General features: G+C 40.8%; 1 protein-coding gene across 4 annotated transcripts in view; it reads right to left on the minus strand.

The window, feature by feature from the left end:
• Positions 1–21057, minus strand: part of arid3c (AT rich interactive domain 3C (BRIGHT-like)) — an 89894-nt gene that overhangs the window by 56279 nt on the left and 12558 nt on the right. The gene's annotated exons all lie outside the window — the stretch shown is intronic.

Here is a 21057-nt window from a genome sequence, read left to right on the forward strand (position 1 = left end):
CTAAATGAAATAACTCAATAAGTTAATTATGGCATGCAATTTCAAAAAGGGCTGCATAAAATTGAAAAAATAAAAAATAAAAATACTTTGTGATATTTTGTTGTTCTGTGATATACAGTATATTGCAATATTAAATAATACAAGAATAACACCAGATTTTGCCAGAAATCAATCATTATAATCATGATATTAATAATGTAATCTGTGTATCAATGATTGGAAAATAATTGGTATTGGTTATATTCCATCTGTAATCCTGTAGATAATGTCATATCAATATATAATAGTGTGAATTTGTCTTTGTATTTATCAGCAAAAAACATCAAAATTAAACACTGCACAAAACTTTTGCATGTCATGTCATGTGACTATTGCTCTTGTGTAAATTTTGTGATGATGATGCTGAAAAGATATAGAAATACACTTGTTTGTATGTTTTTCAATAAAAGGTAAGAAAAATTTCCGGTCCTTGGAACAACAATATCAGCTAGATGTTCCCCTTTTTTCGTTTAAATTGTAAGCTTCTTAAAATTTGAATCATGTAAAGCACTATATATTGTATCTCTAAGACTTGGTTAAAAAGGAATGGAACCTCCTCATTCTGAAAAAAACTCGAGGGCAACCAAATGGAGGAGACAAAAGGAGCTAGCAGGATGAGATGATGGGTAATTGCTGCTATAAAGCTGTAAAACTGCAATCCAGACCAGCGATTTGGTCAGTTTCACCAACCACCCCCCACCTCCCTCCACGCGGAACCACACCCAGACACTGAGACAGACAAGTCAAATGCTCTGTGCGAGAGAGGCATAAACCCTAAACCCATTCCACATGCTTGACTGCTTCTCAATGAAGGCTTGCACCAGCAATGATAATGAAGGTGTCTAGTCTAGAGGTGGTGCATTTGTGTATACGTGTGTACTCTAAGGTTGAGTAACCAAGAATCTCTTCAACTCTTGGCATTCGTTTTGTATTATCAAAACACCGCACTGTCAGCACATGACCTTGAGATTTATGACCAACTTATTTAATAAAAGCTTGAATAAACATGCTTTTGTGTTGCTTTTACTCTGTATAGATGTCGGCTTATTGCTATTAAATGAAACACAGCTATCAACAGCCTTTAACCTCCTATGTTCCAAACTCTTGCTAAACCAGAATTAAGATTTCATACATTTCTGTACAGAACTGAGAGCGGGAGACTTTTTTTGATCAACTCTCGAGCAGACAGCTTTTTATCTTGTTCTTCTTCCACTCTTCTCTGCCTAATCTGAACATTAGACAGGAATCACGTACTTAATGTGACCAAAGAACTCAAAACTATACTGAAGTTACAAAATGGCACCCAATGGTGGAAACACCCAACACCATTTTACGTGATCTTCAAGACACTACGCAACCATTCACTTTGACTTCCAGCCCTGCGTGTCTGAACATGCTTTCACTGGTCCTTATTAGAACACAATAAATGGCTGGAATGGAATGGGAGGCCACTCCTCAAACCCAAAAAGCACTCAAAGCCATAGAGTTTCAGATAATTAGGGCTTGCTCTTTGATGCTTCACCACTGTGAAAGGAGTTGAGTTATTGGCTCATTTGTTTAAAAAAAAGTTGACAGGCAGTTGAAGTTGGAGAAAAAAAGAAAAAATCAAGAAAAACAACACATTGTCATTTAACCGAGACCTTAAGGGCCTCAGTACTTTCAGCAAAACCAAACTCACTTCATAAGATTACAAGCTTGCATACTCTGCATTTTTGTTGCATTTGAGCTCCAGTACTGCAGGTAGCACTATGCCATTGAATGAATATTCTTTCAGTGGCTGTTGAGAGAAAAAGCCCTGAGCGATGAACTCTTTTGGTTGGTGGTTTGTATTTGTGTGAAGTTACATGTATTTGTTTGACAAAGCCATGTAAACACCGTCTCTGCAAATATACATAGGATGTGATTGGTCCATGTACAGTACACCCCTGATCACTAATTCTGTCGAATTGTGAAGCAAAAGTTGGCAAAAATGAAAGCTGCCATCTTGTTTGCACTTGTGCAGTACAGAAAAACTGGAGCCAGAGCATGCACAGTAAGACAGGATACAAGGCCATGTGACTGCCCAAAGTTTACACATATTTCTTACTGGGAGCACACACCTGATTACCACACTTTACTGTCTTAAAATGCCTTTGTGGTCACGATATCAATTGATCAGTATTTGCTGTGTATCTGCATGTCCACAGTTGCCAATCACTTTATCGCCACATCTCTTTAAATATCAGTTTAACAATAAGTTTCTTTTTTTTGTGCCATTTACTTATCGTATTTTTCTGACCATTAGTCGCACATAAATTCTTACACTTTTCCAAAAATCATCAGTGTGCCTTATAATCCAGTGTGCCTTATGTGTGAATTTACCAGTCAGGTTGTAAGGAGCAGTAAAGCCACTCAGCAGAAGTACAGAGTTATACGCAGTGTTGGGAGTAACGGCGTTAAAATAAACGGCGTTACTAACGCCGTTACTTTTTTCAGTAACGAGTAATCTAACTAATTACTCTGACTGTAACTATAACGCCGTTACCATTTTCGACACTCCGTTACTGCACGTTACTTTAGCAGCTGAATGAACTTTTTTTTAACTTTGCGCATACAGACAAAGAGCCCTATCATACACCCCGCACAAGGCGTGTAGCGTGGCGCTTTGCCACCCGTCAACAGTCTATTTTTAGGCCTTGCACGCGTCCTTAAAATAGCGTTGGACTTTGGAATATATTAACACCGATGGGCGTGGTGGTCTGGGAATGATGTGTGTTGAGGTAAATTTCTGGCGTGTTTTTATCTTGGCGGCGGAAAAAAACTTAGCGCGATTGCTCACCCTGCGCTCCAAAATACTCCATACCATCACATCTTTACCACATAAAAATAAAACACACCCAGAGCCTTCAGCAATCAACTATGAAAAAATATATATACTTAAAAATCTGCACTGTAACTATAAATTATTATTAGTTATATTTATTTCTGTCAGTTATAAGGATTTATATTTATGTTTAGTACACAGACTAAATAACTGTAACTAGGCATTCTGCTGTTTAAAAATTTCAACAGATGCTTATTCTCACTCAAATGCTGGAGTTTTGAAATGGAAAATTAAAAGAGAAAATAACTTTGACTGAACATAAATTTATTTTAGTTAACTTTGCTATTATTTAACTGAATTTCACTTTTATATCTGAAAAACAAAGCACATTGTCAATCTGGCGCGTGGTGCTGCCCGTCAATTATATAAAACTTAAAACATTTGAAATACACAGAAATATAACGCTATATGTTAGCATTCGTTTCTTATCACCAGGGCAAATTTATTAAAATATTAAATATATTAATTCATGAATTAAAATCTGGTCCAGCGCTCTGAAATGTCAGGCACGCAAAGTGGTGCTTGGCGCAGCGGCGCGGCATTGCGCGCAGAATAACCTCTTCTAAAAAAAGTTTTAATAAATAAGATCTGACAAGTATACTAAAATTAATGTTATTAAACTTACTAAAGCCAACAAATGTACTGTTAATTAATAAAGAGAAATCAGGCAAAATGCGCTGCGCCTCTCTCTCTCTCTCTCTCTCTCTCTCTCTCTTTCTTTCGCAGCGCGGAGCTGAATTCAGCGCGAGGCTATAAATAATTTACAACTCAGTTCAGTTAAATAAAAATAAGTAAGGACCTGTAAGTTAATCAAATATTGTCAAATATAAAGGATAGGTTGAGGTTTTGGTGAGCTGTTTTCATGATTTGAAACTGAAACTAACCGAAACTTTTATTATTCTGCGCAAAAAGCCTGTGATTGTTTTAAATGAGTTTTTTAATGGATTTAAATGAGTTTTTTTTAACGGATTGTTGTTTTTGTCCATTCTTTTGTTTTGTTTATATATACATTTATTTCTTTGAGTGTGGTTTGGTTTGTTTAATTTTTATCCCCAGACGTGTATTTGTTTTTTCCGTTTTTTTTTTCAGTATTACATGTCTTAGTAAATTTCTTTGGTCCTGTGGAGTTTTTCGTTTCTTATTTTTTTTTATTCGTTAGACTATATTTTTGTCAACATTTTGGGTTTATTTTTGTTTGTTATTTTTCTAATAATAATAGTAATTACATCATTTATTTTCTTTATTTATTCTTTATTTATTTATTTTTACAGGGCGAAGTAACGCAATAGTTACTTTTACTGGTAACTAGTTACTTTTATAGTGGAGTAACTCCGTTAGTAACTCAGTTACTTTTTTGGAGAAGTAACTAGTAACTATAACTAATTACTTTTTCAAAGTAACGTGCCCAACACTGGTTATACGGGAGTTTCAGTTTAGTTCTTCAACACAGAGACTGGAGCAGTTTTAGCATTAGCCGCTAACTGCGATAAGGGCTAGCTCTTTGTCGTTCAGAGGGGAGTATATCGGACTGTAGTCTGCTCCTTTACCGCGTTAAAACAAGCTACGTGGGACGAACCGTTAGCTAATATCACAGTGGTTTACCAGAACACTCAGAGCATTTACATCCTGCTAGCACCGTAGTTAGTGGCTAATGCTAATGCTGCTACACCCAGCCTAAGTGGAAATCTGGAAATCTAAGCTGTGTCTTACTGTAAAAAAACGGAAGCACTTTACTCAAATAAACATGGTGACACTCCTGTTCCTTACTAGTGTTGCTTAAAGCGCCTTATAATCTTGTGTGCCTTATATTTGAAAATAAACCAGAGAATAGATGTTCCTTGACAGTGTGCCTTATAATCCAATGCGCCTTATAGTGCAAAAAATATTTATAAGGGACTGAGTGGGGTTAAAAGATGTAGCGCAACCAACTCCCCAGGGGTGTAAGAAACATTTCGGCATTCATCCGGTCCACTCTTATTCTATACAGGCTATGCATTGGCTGGTGCCATAAGCATAAGCATGAAATAGAGCAATTATCTTTTAATAGTCATAAAAATCACTATAACATAAAGTGTTATAGTGCCACCTGCAGTACTGGAGCACTCATACTCCATACTATGCAAAGGTTTCAACTTCATTTTACTAAGCATACCAAAGCCTTGACACTTAAGACTTCTTCATCCACAGGTTAAAAGAGGTGACATCTAGGCTATTTAAGGCTGAAGTCAAGGAGGGGCCATCTGTCTTTGTTGCTTCTGTAAACCAGACAGTTTCCAATGTACTTGTGGCCTTAACAACAAATCATAACAACGACAAGCGTATGATACAAAATTAACCTGGAAGCCAAATTTAATTAGTGGTTTAATAATTATCGTCCAAATACAATCCCTTTTTTTACTTTTAAAGAAAAATTGTAATGACAAGATTTAGGTCTAACCTTTAACCATATCTAACTTATAAGTTAGATTAATAGCAAAACAATATTCCACAGCATTGGATCTGATAATATACTATCATTACTATAACTTGTAACCTGAGATCTGCTTACTTTTAAAATATAACCCCTACATATTTACAGGCAATGCAGGAGTGTCCTGCTCAAGTTCAGTTCAGTCCTCTGCAGCTCAAGCTCTGTCTGTAGAGGAATATATTTACCCAGATGAACAGGGAGTACTCAATGTTTTTCCTTTACTACATCTGCTGACACATCTTGGTACAAAAGGGGCCTGTCATGGTGGGAGGTCCTCTTTGGGTAAGTGGCCACTCAGGCCTCCGTCTTGTCAGTCTTGGCGACGTGCCCACTGGCCCCCTGACACCCAGCAATAATGATATTAGTGGAAGGTGGAGGAGACAGGACGTCAATGGGCAGATTTGTTCAATTTAACCCCTGTGACCCCAGCCCGGCCCCCTCAATCTGTCAGCCGGACCCCTCCCCTCTGTGCTAAGTAGCCTTTTAGAATCAGGATGAGGATATAACAGGTAGAGAGAGAAATGGAGTAAGTAGAGGGGGGGAGCATTCTCACTTTTCTGGACTATTCTGATGGGTTAGACAATATTTGGCGAATAATATTTGGAGAATAATCTACCAATTTTGTTCTGTGGACTGCGCCTAACACAAACTGTGGAGCAACAGATAAGTATAGAGTGGACAGTGCGTGGACACAGTGTTTAAAAACTCCAGCAGCACTGCTGTGTCTCATTCACTAGTACACACAGTACACACACTCCAAACACACCACCTCCATGTCAGTGTCACTGCAGTGATGAGAATGACCCAATGCCAACATAATACACGCATGGTCCTGTCCATGGAAGAACAGGGTGAAAGGAGGATAATAAAGTATGCAGAGAAGCAGAAGAACTACAGCCTGCAATTACACAACAACAAAGGTTCCAATTTCTTCAGAGGAGCTGGGTGTAAAAACAAAGAGTTGGTCATAATGTTATGCTTGATCGGTGTACGAAGCAGCCTTCCACAATACTGATACATACAAATCTCTCAAAATGCTGCAGCAACAATGAACAAATATTACATTGTGTTGCCCAACACTATATGTGCTCATTTTGTGGCAAGGGAAGTTCACTTCATGTTCTTGGTTTCGTGCACCCATACTAAACTCCACTGCTGACTCAGGCCAACTCAAGATCTCCTAAATACTGTCCACTTCTTTTACCCCAGTCCCATTCCTCCTTGTTGATGTTTCTCTGGGACTGCACAACAATGTGAACGCAGATACACATGGAGAAATTTCCTCTCTTGAGCACTCGCATATAAAAATATACAGAGAAAATGGTATCAGCTGAGCGCTTGGCTCACTGTAGCATTTTACTTCTTCAACCTCTGCTTCCCTCTGCTGTAAAGTGTAAATCTCGCTCCCTGCCCCATCTGTAGTGGATCGCCTGCCCGCTCCAGCGGCAGGAGCAGCAGCAGCCAGCTGGAGCCAGGCCAACTAAACGCTGCCAGATAAGTCAGCGGGCCACAAGTGTGAGCAAACACTATGGAGAGAGGTCAAACAAAGTGTTGCGTGACGCAGACCTTGGCAAAAGCTCAGGATTTGGGGGGAAGAGGGGGGGTGGGTTCTGTTCTCAGTATGCGCTGGCTCTGGAAGCCCGTTTTGACGGATGGCTGCTTCATGCAGGCAGCTGCAGCTGCTTTTGAAGAAGCTGCGCAAACAGAGTACGGTGCTGAATAGGACTGTCCGAGAAACAATATGAAAAAGCTTGGAACAAAGTCATAACAGATGTCTTTCTAATCTGCCTGAATGATAAATTTACATTTGATGCACTTGTGATCGAATGAGCGCTAGAGGTCTTGCAAGAATCACGATCTTTAAGGAACAGTTCAGTGAAAAATCGAATTAGCATGATTTATCACTGGCCCATATGCAGTAAATCAGCCAATCAGCCAAGGCATGTTTGATAGCTGATGTGGGCTTTGTAAGCTTACAACAGGAGATGCTAAGCTAACGTTGCTAATAAACACTGTATTTTTTAGCCAAACAATTATCATAACTTCATACATCTAAGGTGTTTTAGGCCATGCTTCCATGGCCCCTCACCATGCTAGGTTCTCCCAAGAGGTGTGGAAAAATCAGAGGTGAGGCATCATTAGCATTTGCCTTATTTCCAGATTGGTGACTCGATTGCTTGTTATTTATAACAACAGCAGTTTGACTGCGAGATGTGGGAAGTGGTCAGCACTCTACAAAATTCATGGTAACATTGGTTAGCACGGCTGACGTCTATAACGCACTGGGTAAAGCTTTGGTCTTTGTTAAAATTGGTCTTTGCAACTGTCGGTTGCATGGGAGTATTGCATTGGAGTGTTTTGTCAGCTCTGCTACACCCAGTGCACCTCAGGAAGGGCCTGTTCATGAGTTCTAGCAGGAAAACTCTAGAAACAAAGTGCAGCAAGAAAGATTTAATCCCAATAAACACGTATGACAATTAGTAATAGTGAATATAGTGTATATAGAGTCTTTGGCGAAAGCCCCGTCGAAGCCCAGGTCCGCAGCGTCTGGAACCTCGCAGATCCTGCCGTACTTGTACGGCGGGGGCGGAGCCTATCCCCTGGGCAACCGGCGGGACCGAACTGGAGGCGGTGGGGAAGGAGGAGGGTGAAAACGTATGTCAGCGTCTGCAAGCAGGGGAGAACAGGTATGAGGGAGGTCTTTTAAGGACAGGTGGGAGTTGGTGATTGGCTGAGAAAAGTGGCGTGATTTCGAGTTTCCCGCTAGAACCTACGCAGAGCTTTCAGTTCTAGCAGGAAAACTCTAGAAACAAAGTGCAGCAAGAAAGATTTAATCCCAATAAACACGTATGACAATTAGTAATAGTGAATATAGTGTATATAGAGTCTTTGGCGAAAGCCCCGTCGAAGCCCAGGTCCGCAGCGTCTGGAACCTCGCAGATCCTGCCGTACTTGTACGGCGGGGGCGGAGCCTATCCCCAAAAATATAAAAAGATATAATTACCCACAGGAGGATCCTTTACCTGGTTCACGTATTCTGGAAGGAAAACAGTTATAAACAAGCTTGAATAAGGTGTTCAAGATTAAAGTGTTATTTGCTGAGTACGTGAGCATTACAGTTGTTGCGCTCATGTTTTGATAGCATACATTTATTAGGTTAGTTGTATACAAAGTACTGCTTGAGGCTATTTTAGAAGCATATGATAAGCGTAACGTTGACGTGATCAGCATGAGAAAACACTGCGGACTAACAATACATTAAGCCTTTGAGGGGCACAACTTTTGGACGCCGTCGTAGCAAAACGCGGACTACGAGTCCAAAGGGAATAAGAGCGGGCACGGCCCGCTGTGCAGCAAAACGCGGACTACGAGTCCAAAGGGTATAAGAGCGGGCACGGCCCGCTGTGCAGCAAAACGCGGACTACGAGTCCAAAGGCTATAAGGGCGGGCACGGCCCGCTGTGCAGAAAAAACTCAGACTAGGAGTCTAATGAGCATAGGAACGGGCACGGCCCGTGTTGATATCTAGGAGCATAAGGAGTAGGATATTTGAGCGAGCGCGAGCTGTCGTGGCAGTACGTTATAACAGTATATTCATTTGACGTCTGTATAAAAATCTTACAACCGCCTCCAGTTGTTTGCAATTAAATAGATATATTAAATAGATATATAAATACATAGAGATATATGTACATAAATTACTTACTCAGACATCAGGTATCCCGAACAAGATGGGTGAGGGTATAAAAGCGAGCACGGCTCGCGACTGCAGCAGCGCGGACTACGAGTCCAGTGGGTATTTAGAGCGGGCACTGCCCGTGATCGCAGAAGCGCGGACTACGAGTCCAGTGGTTATTAGAGCGGGCACGGCCCGCGATCGCAGCAGCGCGGACTACGAGTCCAGTGGTTATTAGAGCGGGCACGGCCCGCGATCGCAGCAGCGCGGACTACGAGTCCAGTGGTTATTAGAGCGGGCACGGCCCGCGATCGCAGCAGCGCGGACTACGAGTCCAGTGGTTATTAGAGCGGGCACGGCCCGCGATCGCAGCAGCGCGGACTACGAGTCCAGTGGTTATTAGAGCGGGCACGGCCCGCGATCGCAGCAGCGCGGACTACGAGTCCAGTGGTTATTAGAGCGGGCACGGCCCGCGATCGCAGCAGCGCGGACTACGAGTCCAGTGGTTAGCGGGCACGGCCCGCGACTGCAGCAGCGCGGACTACGAGTCCAGTGGGTATTTAGATCGGGCACGGCCCACGATCGCAGCAGGGCGGACTACGAGTCCAGGGTTAATAGAGCGGGCACGGCCCGTGATCGCAGCAGCGCGGACTACGAGTCCAGGGTTAATAGAGCGGGCACGGCCCGTGATCGCAGCAGCGCGGACTACGAGTCCAGGGTTAATAGAGCGGGCACGGCCCGTGATCGCAGCAGCGCGGACTACGAGTCCAGTGGGTATTAGGGCGGGCACGGCCCGAGAATTAAAAGACTTTCCATTATCATTGACTGCTATAACATTTTACTGATGATTGTTATTAGACACCTTGTAAGTCATGATGCGAACAAAGCAAATATAAACAGGGGAAGCGAAATTAATGACAAAAATGTCAGGAAGCACCAAATGCAGAACCAAGGACAGAAGGTCCTTGGAGAACACCCCCAAAACCAAAGGACCAGGGAAAGTAACATCAGCACAAACCATAAGACATAAAGCAACGACAAACCGGATCGGATACTTAACATTGAGGCACGTAATTTGCACAGCAGTACGTCAAAGCAACCCGTGATCGGTAAATGCGCAAAACTTCGGCCACTAAAAAAGTTCTAAGGCAATAGCAACCGCTGCCCACGGCGTTGATTAATATGTCAAAACACGGCATCGTAAAAGTAGAAATTCTGCAAGAAAGGTACATGCCAATCATGAAACAAAACATAGCACAGGCAACACAAAATTAACCCAATAAAAGGCAGCAAATCACCAGAATTAGACCAGGTACGGAGTAGTCCACGAATCACGTAATCGTGAACCTGTGCAGTACTGTACATCCGAGTGTTTCTTATACAAGCAGCATCGGACACGAGTCCAATCAAGCAGCGGGGCGGGCACGGCCTGAGACAATAAACAACGCGAACTGCGAGTACGGTAAAGCATTAGAGCTGGCACGGCCCGAGATAATAAACCACGCGGACTGCGAGCCAGTAAAGCATTAGAGCGGGCACGGCCCGAGATAACAAACAACGCGGACTGCGAGTACGGTAAAGCATTAGAGCTGGCACGGCCCGAGATAATAAACCACGCGGACTGCGAGCCAGTAAAGCATTAGAGCGGGCACGGCCCGAGATAACAAACAACGCGGACTGCGAGTACGGTAAAGCATTAGAGCGGGCACGGCCCGAGATAATAAACAACGCGGACTGCGAGTACGGTAAAGCATTAGAGCTGGCACGGCCCGAGATAACAAACAACGCGGACTGCGAGTACGGTAAAGCATTAGAGCGGGCACGGCCCGAGATAATAAACAACGCGGACTGCGAGTACAGTAAACCATTAGAGCGGGCACGGCCCGAGATAATAAACACGGACTGCGAGTACAGTAAACCATTAGAGCAGGCACGGCCCGAGATAATAAACACGGACTGCGAGTACAGTAAACCATTAGAGCGGGCACGGCCCGAGGTAAACAACGCGGACAGCGAGTCATTAAAGCATTAGAGCGGGTACGGCCCGAGATAATAGGCAGCGCAGAAAGCGAGACATTAAAGCAGTAAGTAGAGCAGGCACGGCCCGAGACAATAGCAGCGCGGAAGCGAGTACAGAAAAGCAATTGAACGGGTACGGTCCGAGATAAGAAGCAACGCAATAGGCACTTGCGACGAGCAAAACAGCTGCATAACAATGCTTTATAATAAAAAACGTATTACAACCAATTATGAAATTTACAAAATAGCGCCACTTCGACAAAATAACTTAAAACAAATGAAACAGTCAATACAATCACCCAATACGAAAAAGTATTAAAGCAGCTCCATAACAAAAAAGTGCCACAATACAAATATCAAATACAGTGCTTCTAAATTAATGTGTAAAATACGAAGGTATATAAAATGGAGAAAACGGCACCCATAATAGAGCCGGTTCCAATAGGTGACTTCGAAGAGTCGGCTCCTGAGCCGGATCGATCGCGAACGACACATCAATAACATTCAGCAACAGTAAAGCCCAAGACCGATAAACGAACCATAGGAGCGTCGCGAGAATGAGATCACAACGAACGAGGATTAACCAAGTACACTAAGTTTATTTATCATCGATCAAATTAGGTTTTGGTGCTGCATGAACGAAACACTTTGCAAGCAGTGCCTGAAGGGTCAGCTCCGCTGAGGCGTGTGTGTGGACAGTAGGAAGGGAACAGGCTATCAGCGCCACATTGCTGGTTCAATAAACCCAAGTTAATTTCGAGCACTAAACGTAAGCAACACAAGCAGGCGTGCGGAGCGGCAGAAACGTAATAAACGGAGGGCGGGCGCGGGGCTAAAACTATCGGGTGCCAGCAGGAGCGGCTTTAAAAACAGCCATCCAGCCCAGACTTCTCGAGCGAAGCGTACAAACTCAGCCACAGGCACCGGACAGAGCCGTGGAAAACGCAGAAACACCAAGCAACTATCCGAACACAGCCTCGGCACTAGACCAGAACGCCACAGAATCGACACTGAGCCGAAACAACCAGCACGATTCAGCACACGGCTGCGAGCCGAGACAAAGCATCGGAGCAGCAAGCCTCGAAGGCAAGCGCGACACGGTCACGTGATCCAGCAAAACAGGAACCCAGACCGCCAACAGCAAACACAGCGAGGATCCAACCAAAACGCCAGCGACAGAACAGAGAGCAATACAAACCAACATGGATCCTACGAGCAGGAAAACGAGCCAACTACGAACGAGCAGCCACGCAGACGGGCGAAAACGGCAAACTGAGAGCAAGGTAATGACAAATGGCAGAAACACCATGCAGCCACGCGGCAACGACCGGCGCCCGAAAACGTATGTCAGCGTCTGCAAGCAGGGGAGAACAGGTATGAGGGAGGTCTTTTAAGGACAGGTGGGAGTTGGTGATTGGCTGAGAAAAGTGGCGTGATTTCGAGTTTCCCGCTAGAACCTACGCAGAGCTTTCAGTTCTTTAGTTTACTTTAGTTGGCTATTACATGTGCTGGAAGTAGAAAAAACTTTAACATGTAGAGTGCAGTGTTATGCCATTGACCTGGACCAACATTGACAACTTGATTGAGAACTTGCTGTGACAAAAACAACCGGTCCATAAAAAATATAAACATTTCCGTGCAAAAACTTGGAATCTTCCTTTACAAATGTGCTTTCAAGCAACTGTTCCCATAAATCCTGCGTCTTTTATAGCTGAAGGTTATCAGTGGGCTCCGATTCTTAACAATAATTTACAACTACAATGTGGAAATTTCTGGAGGGAAGGCTGGATTAGTCATTAGATGTCCTCTTCTCTTCCTGCCTGTTATTCTCTTGGGTACAAGCACAGTTAATCAGAGTGGCAGAATAAAGCCTCTGAACATTTCTGTCGGGAAAAAAAAATCAGTTGGCCAGGTGTTGATACTCTTTAACCTTGTAGTGTGTAGTGGTGATTTCCTCTGTCAGGCACTGCGTTCGAAAATAATTGCTCTTTCTGTAGATACTCGCCTGGTTCTAGTTAAAGCCTAGAATGGATAAATTGTAATACTTTAAGAACAACGTCTTTCTAATCCTACTGTTATCTCTGAATTAACATTGCTGGTGTAGGTTATTGGCAAATTAACCTACAAAAAAATATCTCTACAGCTTCTAACACAGATGTGCATTTAGCCTATGTTTAGAGTGTGACTGTGGATCAGGGAAAGTTCACTGCCCAGTTCTTTGGCATGTTAAATGTAAGCTTTGTGTTTGCATGGGTGGGCGTCTTGAGAAACCCACCCCCCAGCTGAGGATGTGCATATACAGAGGAGTGGCTGCCCTGACATATCAACAATCTGGCTCCTGTGTGAGGGAGCCTTTTATGGGCTTTGACAGTAGGGCTCGAGATGGTTACCATGCCTCTATGAGTGGACCTATAACCCACATTCACTACCTATAGTAGTCTCATGAGTAGTCTCATCCTTATCTCTCCGGCCTTACATCAATTTTGTTCTTTACATTTTCATTGCACAGGCCAATACTGTGCAGCCATATATATATATATATATATATATATATATATATATATATATATATATATATATATATATATATATACGTATATATATATATATATATATATATATATATATATATATATACATTCTCTGTTTTCCATATATCACTGGAAATGGCTTAAACTTTGCATGATGTGCATTTGCCTGTGATCTGAATCCTTTGTTGTCTTCTAAATACTCTTTCAACATAGTAAAGGTGAATCTAAATTCTTACAAATAAAGACTTTACTTTTACTTGCTAATTACTATTTTTAGGTTCTACTTTACTATTCAGATGCAACTGCATTTTAAATTCAAATGTCATTAAATTATTTTAAGAAATGACTAATACGTGTAAAACAAGACTGTACAGCTAACAGTCATTCTCATCTACCTCTAACCAACTGTGTTAAGCAAAAGTTTTAAACTCACTATGCATGACAAACAGCTGATCAAACTTAAATATCAAATAAATGTCAATACAGCACACTTTTGCTACTAAGAGTTCTAATGGTTAATCTTTTGATTAGTACTAAAGCAACACAAACTTTTCTCAGAACATCTAGGAGACACTTTTCCTTACTTACTCACAATCCACAAATCCAAAAGACAAAGCTTCTTTTAGAATACAACTATATAGGTAACAATCTAATCTGTGTTCAGACATTCAGTGCTCCAATTACACCAGTTTGCTTAGTTTTTTTGGTGTGTTTGTTCAGCAATGTTAAGTCTGAACAGCTAATCAAATAGCATGGACTGTTGTTTTATAAAGGCCACAGTAAACACCGTTTGCCACTGTGTTGTTTAGTCTTTTAGTCTATATATAGACTGGAGTGTGTAGTGAGTTCAGGTAACTTTTAAGTCCACAACTGTAAACTATTAAATTAGGAATCTTTACTAACATTAGAAAAAACAAATTTGTGTTAAAGGTTTAAACAAATATTTGAAATAATTAAACGTAAAACGGTAGTGGCTTACAAATTTTGAATAAGTATAGAGCCTTAAAGCTGTATAAAGATGGTCTAAACGTCTTAAATTCAAAACAAAAAGAGTAAGTTAATAGACTTGTTTTACTTTCTCAGGTTCTAACAGAGAGGTAAGCATTAGATGGCGATCTAGTTTCTAAATACGTACACAATCATTTTTCCAATAACTCCACTCCCTCCTGCTGCTGCAGGAGCTCTAACTTCATTATGATAACCTAATTTATATAATAGATGACCATAAATCAGGCCATAAATCAGCAGACACATGGCAACAAGACTTTAAACGACAGGAAATCGCTGGATTTCTCTCATCAATTCTCTCCCCTATTGTCGATCACAAAGGTCCAATGAGCCAATCGGTGAGGACGAAGAATCTGCATATCAGAGCATAAACGTGGGGTGATGGAAGGTGGGGGTTGGGTATGGGGAGGAGTGTGGCTAAGCCAGCAAATACATCCCTTGTGGCCACTTTCCGATGCTCTAAACAAATTGGAGCAGCTCACGAAAAATTAGGAGGCCGAATAATTGAAGGAAGGAGGTCAGTAGTCATGAGAGGAGGGGGTTGAAAAGAAGGGATGAGGCAATGGGAAAGGAGGAGCGAGGAAAAAGGAGGGGAGGGCAGGCTATTAAATTTATGACTACGGACTGCCACATCATCAGTTGGGGGGCTGCCATTTCCTTCCTGCCAGAAGACGAGTCTGTCAGGCATTGTGTAAGCCAATGCTGAAGATATCACCACAAATTATACCTTCTACTGGTTCCTCCATTGGCGGTACATCGCAAAAGAACACTGTGATTGCCATATAATCCTCTGCAGGCCAACACCCAGTGGAAGTCTCTTCTTCATGTTGTTGGTTGAAACATTGCACCAACACACACCCATTAAAAAATCTGGCTCCAAGTGATTATGAGGCGCGTTATGTAAACAGGAAAATGACTTGTTTTGGTTTGGTTATACAAAAAAAACACAGATTGCTGCCTTCTTATCTAACTCTTGGGTTTTATCAGCACTGGAAACCAGTGTCATCACACTTCCTTAAAAAATAAGACCTAGCATATCTCTTCAGAACAAAAAGGAGAAGCTTAATTCACTTAAGAGCATGGTTTGCATTTGAAGAAGTATGTAACACCTATCCAACAACAGTGCTGCTCTGCAATAAAGCAGTGAAGTTCGTTACTGGGTATAATCTTACTGTGCAACTAGCATAACCATATAAGGCATGAATGGATCACTTTTTTTTACAGTTCTGAAAACACTGTGTCTAGTATATGTCAAGTATATTGCACTGTCATGCAAAAAGCTTGTATCTCCATTTTTGCCCTTGTTAATGTTTTGACAACCGGTCAAATTTTAAAGCTTTGGAAGAAAGAGTGAAAAAAAGATCAATCTTTTAGAAGGTTTTTGTCTAATATTAACAACAGATGTTGCCATACTTATAAATGACTACTTTCTGTTGATGACCAAATTCACCAAATAAAAAACCTAGAAATTCCATAAGCAAGATAACAATAAATGAAACTGACTGGACTAACTGAAGGCCGTAAATAAAAACTGTATGGCCTACCCATTAAATAATTGAAGGATATTCTGTGTTCTCTCCATTTGTAGAGATAACCATATTGATGCTAGTTAAATCAAACCACTGATACAGAGAAATATGGGGAGTTCAAATACTAGGCAACATATTAAGAGATTAAGCTTTATTATTACAATCATTGGCAGTATATCATTTTTACCACTGCATTTATACTGGCATGGTGGTGTTGGTGGTGGTGTGTTGTACTGGTATGAGTGGAGCAGACACAGCAGTGCTGCTGGAGGTTTTAAACACTGTGTCCACCACTATTCTCAGTTCAACAATGACTCTGAGGTGTGACTCTGAGGCACATTGTTGTATATATGTATATATATGTATGTATATATATAGACATATACATATACATGTATATATATATATATATATATATATATATATATATATATATATATATATATATATATATATATGACCTTTTTAAAACCCTGCTTTATTGATTAATTGTCAAAATAATTGTTAAGCTTACTTAATCAGTGACATAATTGACAGTGACATCCCTAGTAGCCACATAGAAATATGATGAGGCATTTGCACACACACACACACACACACACACACACACACACACACACACACACACACACACACACACACACACACACACACACACAATCTCATCTTTCTGCTTATTTCCTCTTGTATTATATATGTTTTTCTCATGCATCATTATAATAGCCTCGCTACAACCACTGCTGCCTTGCGTGTGCCATCAGCGACCTTTTCTTTCCTCCTACCTCTTTGATCCCCTTAACGATCTCTGACCTAGTAAGGAATCTATGAGCTGCGGACGCTGTTTTATGGTGAACTGGAAGAGGGGGGAGGGGGCTTTGAGTAGGTCAAAGGTCATCAGATTTTGCTTATGCTAAACAGAAACAAAGTGTCAGTAAGCCCATTTTTAGATTTCACCGGGGCAAATGCTGATTAAAGAGGATCATGTTACTTTGCCATCTTAAAGGGGCAGAAGCAACGTTTTTTTTTTTTTTGAAGCCATTTACACACATGGAAAAAAATATAATGAACTGCATTTGATTTGTTTGTTCTGCTGTATTAGAGGCCACAATATTTGACAGTGACAAACTGCAAGGGATGTATTATAACAGCACTTTTTTCATCAGTTGTAAGTACCTGTTCAAAAAAAAATAACAAGTAGCTGAATAGATAGACAATTACAACATTGGTTTCCAGTACTCCCACTAACTGTGCACAAAAAATATATATATTTGTTCCTCTTATTTAGTCATTTTAGAGAATTTCTATTGGTACATTTCTGACAGTGACAAATTGTACTGTAATGTAATGTTAAAATTAAATATATAGTGTATGTATGATCACCCACTCTCACTGATATAAGTCTGACATTTAAACGATTTAAGCTGTGCTTTACTTACTTTACTGCCCCTCTTTTAATCAAACAGTTAATGTAAACAGAGTCTCACTTTAGACCACATAAAAATATACATTCTCAATGATGGCTAAGAGTACCTCAGCTCTTAATTGTTCAGTGGGGTTTCTCAACAAATGACTTCCTCCCTGCTATCTGTTATAAAGTTTTATTGGTCAGGGATCACCCCCTAAAGAGGGGCCCAGCTCCAGTGAACTAGCCTTATGGTCCACTGGATAACACAAAAGAACCCCAGTCCTCTATGTTAAGTGCTGACTCTGTCTCAAATTATATAGGCCTCCATGGGTTTTTTTCTTGTTTCTTTTTTTTGTCCAAAAGGGTCAATATTGATCTTTCATCCCCCTTGTGAGTAACCTTGAGTAATCCTTTTCCTGCTAAGTTCCTTCCTACACAAATACGTTTGTCATGGGCACCGAAGGGAAGAGAATGGAATTGAGGAAGGAAAAACAAATCCATTAACTTGTCAAAATTCTATGTAACGTCATTAGGCCTTATCCTAGGAGATGGGGATAATGTCCTCTGTTGATAGAACTGCTTGCTTTTTAGCAGCACACTCAGTCATGATTGGACATGTTTGACTCTCCATTTTTAAAATATTTATCTCTGATGGTGGTCAAAAGTTTCGCAGAGATATGCTACAGTCAGTCTAAGGCTGATACTTCACTATACAAAACAGTTATACTGCAGTTTTTGGCTGTATACTAAGATTACGGTACATTCTGAAATAATATATTGTCAACAATCTTCAAAAAAGTTTTTTATTTATAATTTTTTTTTGTCTTTCAACACACTTACAGCACACCAAAAAATATTGACGTTATTAATATTATCAGTGTGGCTGTAGCACTGTTAGTGTCATAAATAAATAAGTTTGATAAGTCTGACTCTCGGCTCAGTTAGATTGGCGGTCACTTTGCACATCAGTAGACCTCGCTGTCTCTGACTCTTACTCTTTTCTTAATGTACTGTCCTGCACGGTTCCGGGCAGAAACAAAGCGAGGAAATACAACTGTCTTGTCTTGATTGGCTGAAGATCTACAACATTAGAAGATGTATCTAGTTTGTATTGATTTCATGTGGACTTCAATCTAAATTTACTGATTGCTTTCCTGCTCTTGTTTGAGGGTGGTGGGTACCAGAAGACAGTTGGGTGTATTACCAATCACATGTCCACGGATATGGGTTTTTAAGCCACAGGCTCTTAATAGCCGAGAGCAGCTACAGCAGCTACCTGGTCTTTAAAAATTAGGGGAAAAAACAACTCCAGAGCATAAAGCAGATAAAATCTTAAAGAGCAAATCATGCAATCATGCAGAATATGCTAAAACATGCAACGTAGCATTTTCAAATAAAAATATTCTGCACATCCCTGAGGGATGTGCTCTGTCCATATCTGTTCATTTTCAATCAGATTTTTACACAAAACATCTGCTATATAATTCACTTTCGGTTTCCTTTAGAGTGTCTGTTATTGTGTTTCTTTGCTTTTCTAATGTTGTAAACCTTCATCTAAAAAAATAAATAGACATGCTCTCTTTGCTCAGGCACAGACAATAGTCTTTTTTGTCTCTGATAATGACAACATAACAAAAAAAATGACCTTGCCTGGCTCTGTTTATTTTTGCAGACAGAATGTGAAACAATGCATTCAGCGATATTCTAGGGAAATCTAACATTCCTGCTGTTAAGGATATGTGTTTGAGGAATTTTCCCCGTAGGAAAATCCTCAGAGGTGCAGACATAATTTAAGTAGATTTAAAAATATGACATGCGACAACTTTGCAATATTTCTGTTTAGTTTTTTTTTTTTATTCACTGTGTATGAATATTATAGTGTCCAAGTGATTTGTCTTCTTGGGCTACAATCACCCACTGAACTGGAGGGGAAAAAAGCTAAACAAATCAAACAAAGGACAAAAAAAACCTTGCGCTTGTTTTCATCCTGAATGCTTCATCGTTCCCCTCAGACTTGATAAATCATCTTTACAGCTGCGAGAGAAGGATTGGGTGCAGAGTGAAAATCTGTTAAACAAACAGCCTCCGGGATTCGGAGAGCCGGACACTGTTTTCCCTATTAATTGTGGCCCGTCTCTGTCTGCTGCCGTGGTTCTGTATCCCCCTCTTTTTTCCCCACCACTTCTTTCACTAACCCGCAAATCTTTTCTCACCCAGGTGTTAGTTTATCTCCATTTTGAGCAAAACAAACCTCAATTACTTCAATGGCGAGAGAAAACCATTTGCTGTTGTTTTAGACTACCCCCACCTCCTTTTTATACGTAAGTGAAATTGAAGTGAGGTTTTGCCTGGCAACTGCCTTTGGGACGAAACTTAAGAGACTATGATGGAACATTCTTTTGTGAAGGTAGGGGGTGTTGTATCACATGGATGTGGAATTCAGACTCTAGCTGACCCCCCCCCGCTCAATTCATTGGAGGCCATTAAAAACTAAGCGAGCCGTCTCGTCAACTTCGTGTAGGTCGAAAACTAAGATATGTTTGAGCCATGTAAGTACCTGAGAATACATAGAAGCATGTAACTGCAGACAGCCATAAATTAACACTTTGTACTTTGGGCAAACCAAAGTAATCTATAATTAATCTTAGGGTTTAGTAAAAAAAAAGACTGCACAATCTGTATGGAGACACTAGTTTTTACTATAAATTCACATGAATGCATTATTGCAAATACTACAATGAATAAAATGAATTGTATATAGACCCTCTTACCAATCGCAATGCTGTAATTTTACATGCTGTGTATTGTAAGAATCCTGATGAGAATCCTGAATCAGAATCCAGATGAGCTTTATGTGTGTAATAATACTACTCTGCAGATTCACTACTGCTCTTAATTCTCTGTAAGGCCTTCCATTATCCTAAGTGTAAAAATGTAACTGCAATTCTCATTCTGTCAATGTCATGAAGTCTTAGTTAGTACCATAAAACTTAAGTAAGTTACATTAAGTGAAGAATTGAGAGTTAAAGGGTTAAATCAGTTAGCAGCTAAGCATGCTGAACAATAGAAATGTTCTCCTAGTTTAAAACAGTTTTTAATGTATTCACATGCAAAGTCCGAACACAGCACTTGCTTATCTGTGCTACCTGCTTATCCGGTCATACTGGATGGTGACACAATAAGCTCCAGCAGTCGAGATACAGATAAGACACAGATAAGCTATGGTTTTATTTGGATTTTGGCTTAATTACTGTGGAGCACTTGAAGTGCAGCAGCAGACAACACAGCTCATCGGAACAGAGTATCGTCTTTCACCGTCTCATCAGAACAAGAGCGTCAAAGGAGAGACACAGGCTATTAGGCTATTGTTAGTTCTCTTAACTGTCACTGCATTGGGGGTAGGTGGTTTACTAGTAAGGGGTTTTTCATTGTAAAGCAGGTGGAGGGGCGAGTGGGGGTGTTAGTGAGATTTAAGTGACGGAAGGGGAGAGTACAAGAAATAGAGTGGGGTTTGGAGG

Source organism: Astyanax mexicanus, chromosome 22 (genome assembly GCF_023375975.1).
Source record: "Astyanax mexicanus isolate ESR-SI-001 chromosome 22, AstMex3_surface, whole genome shotgun sequence".
Lineage (NCBI taxonomy): Eukaryota > Metazoa > Chordata > Actinopteri > Characiformes > Acestrorhamphidae > Astyanax > Astyanax mexicanus.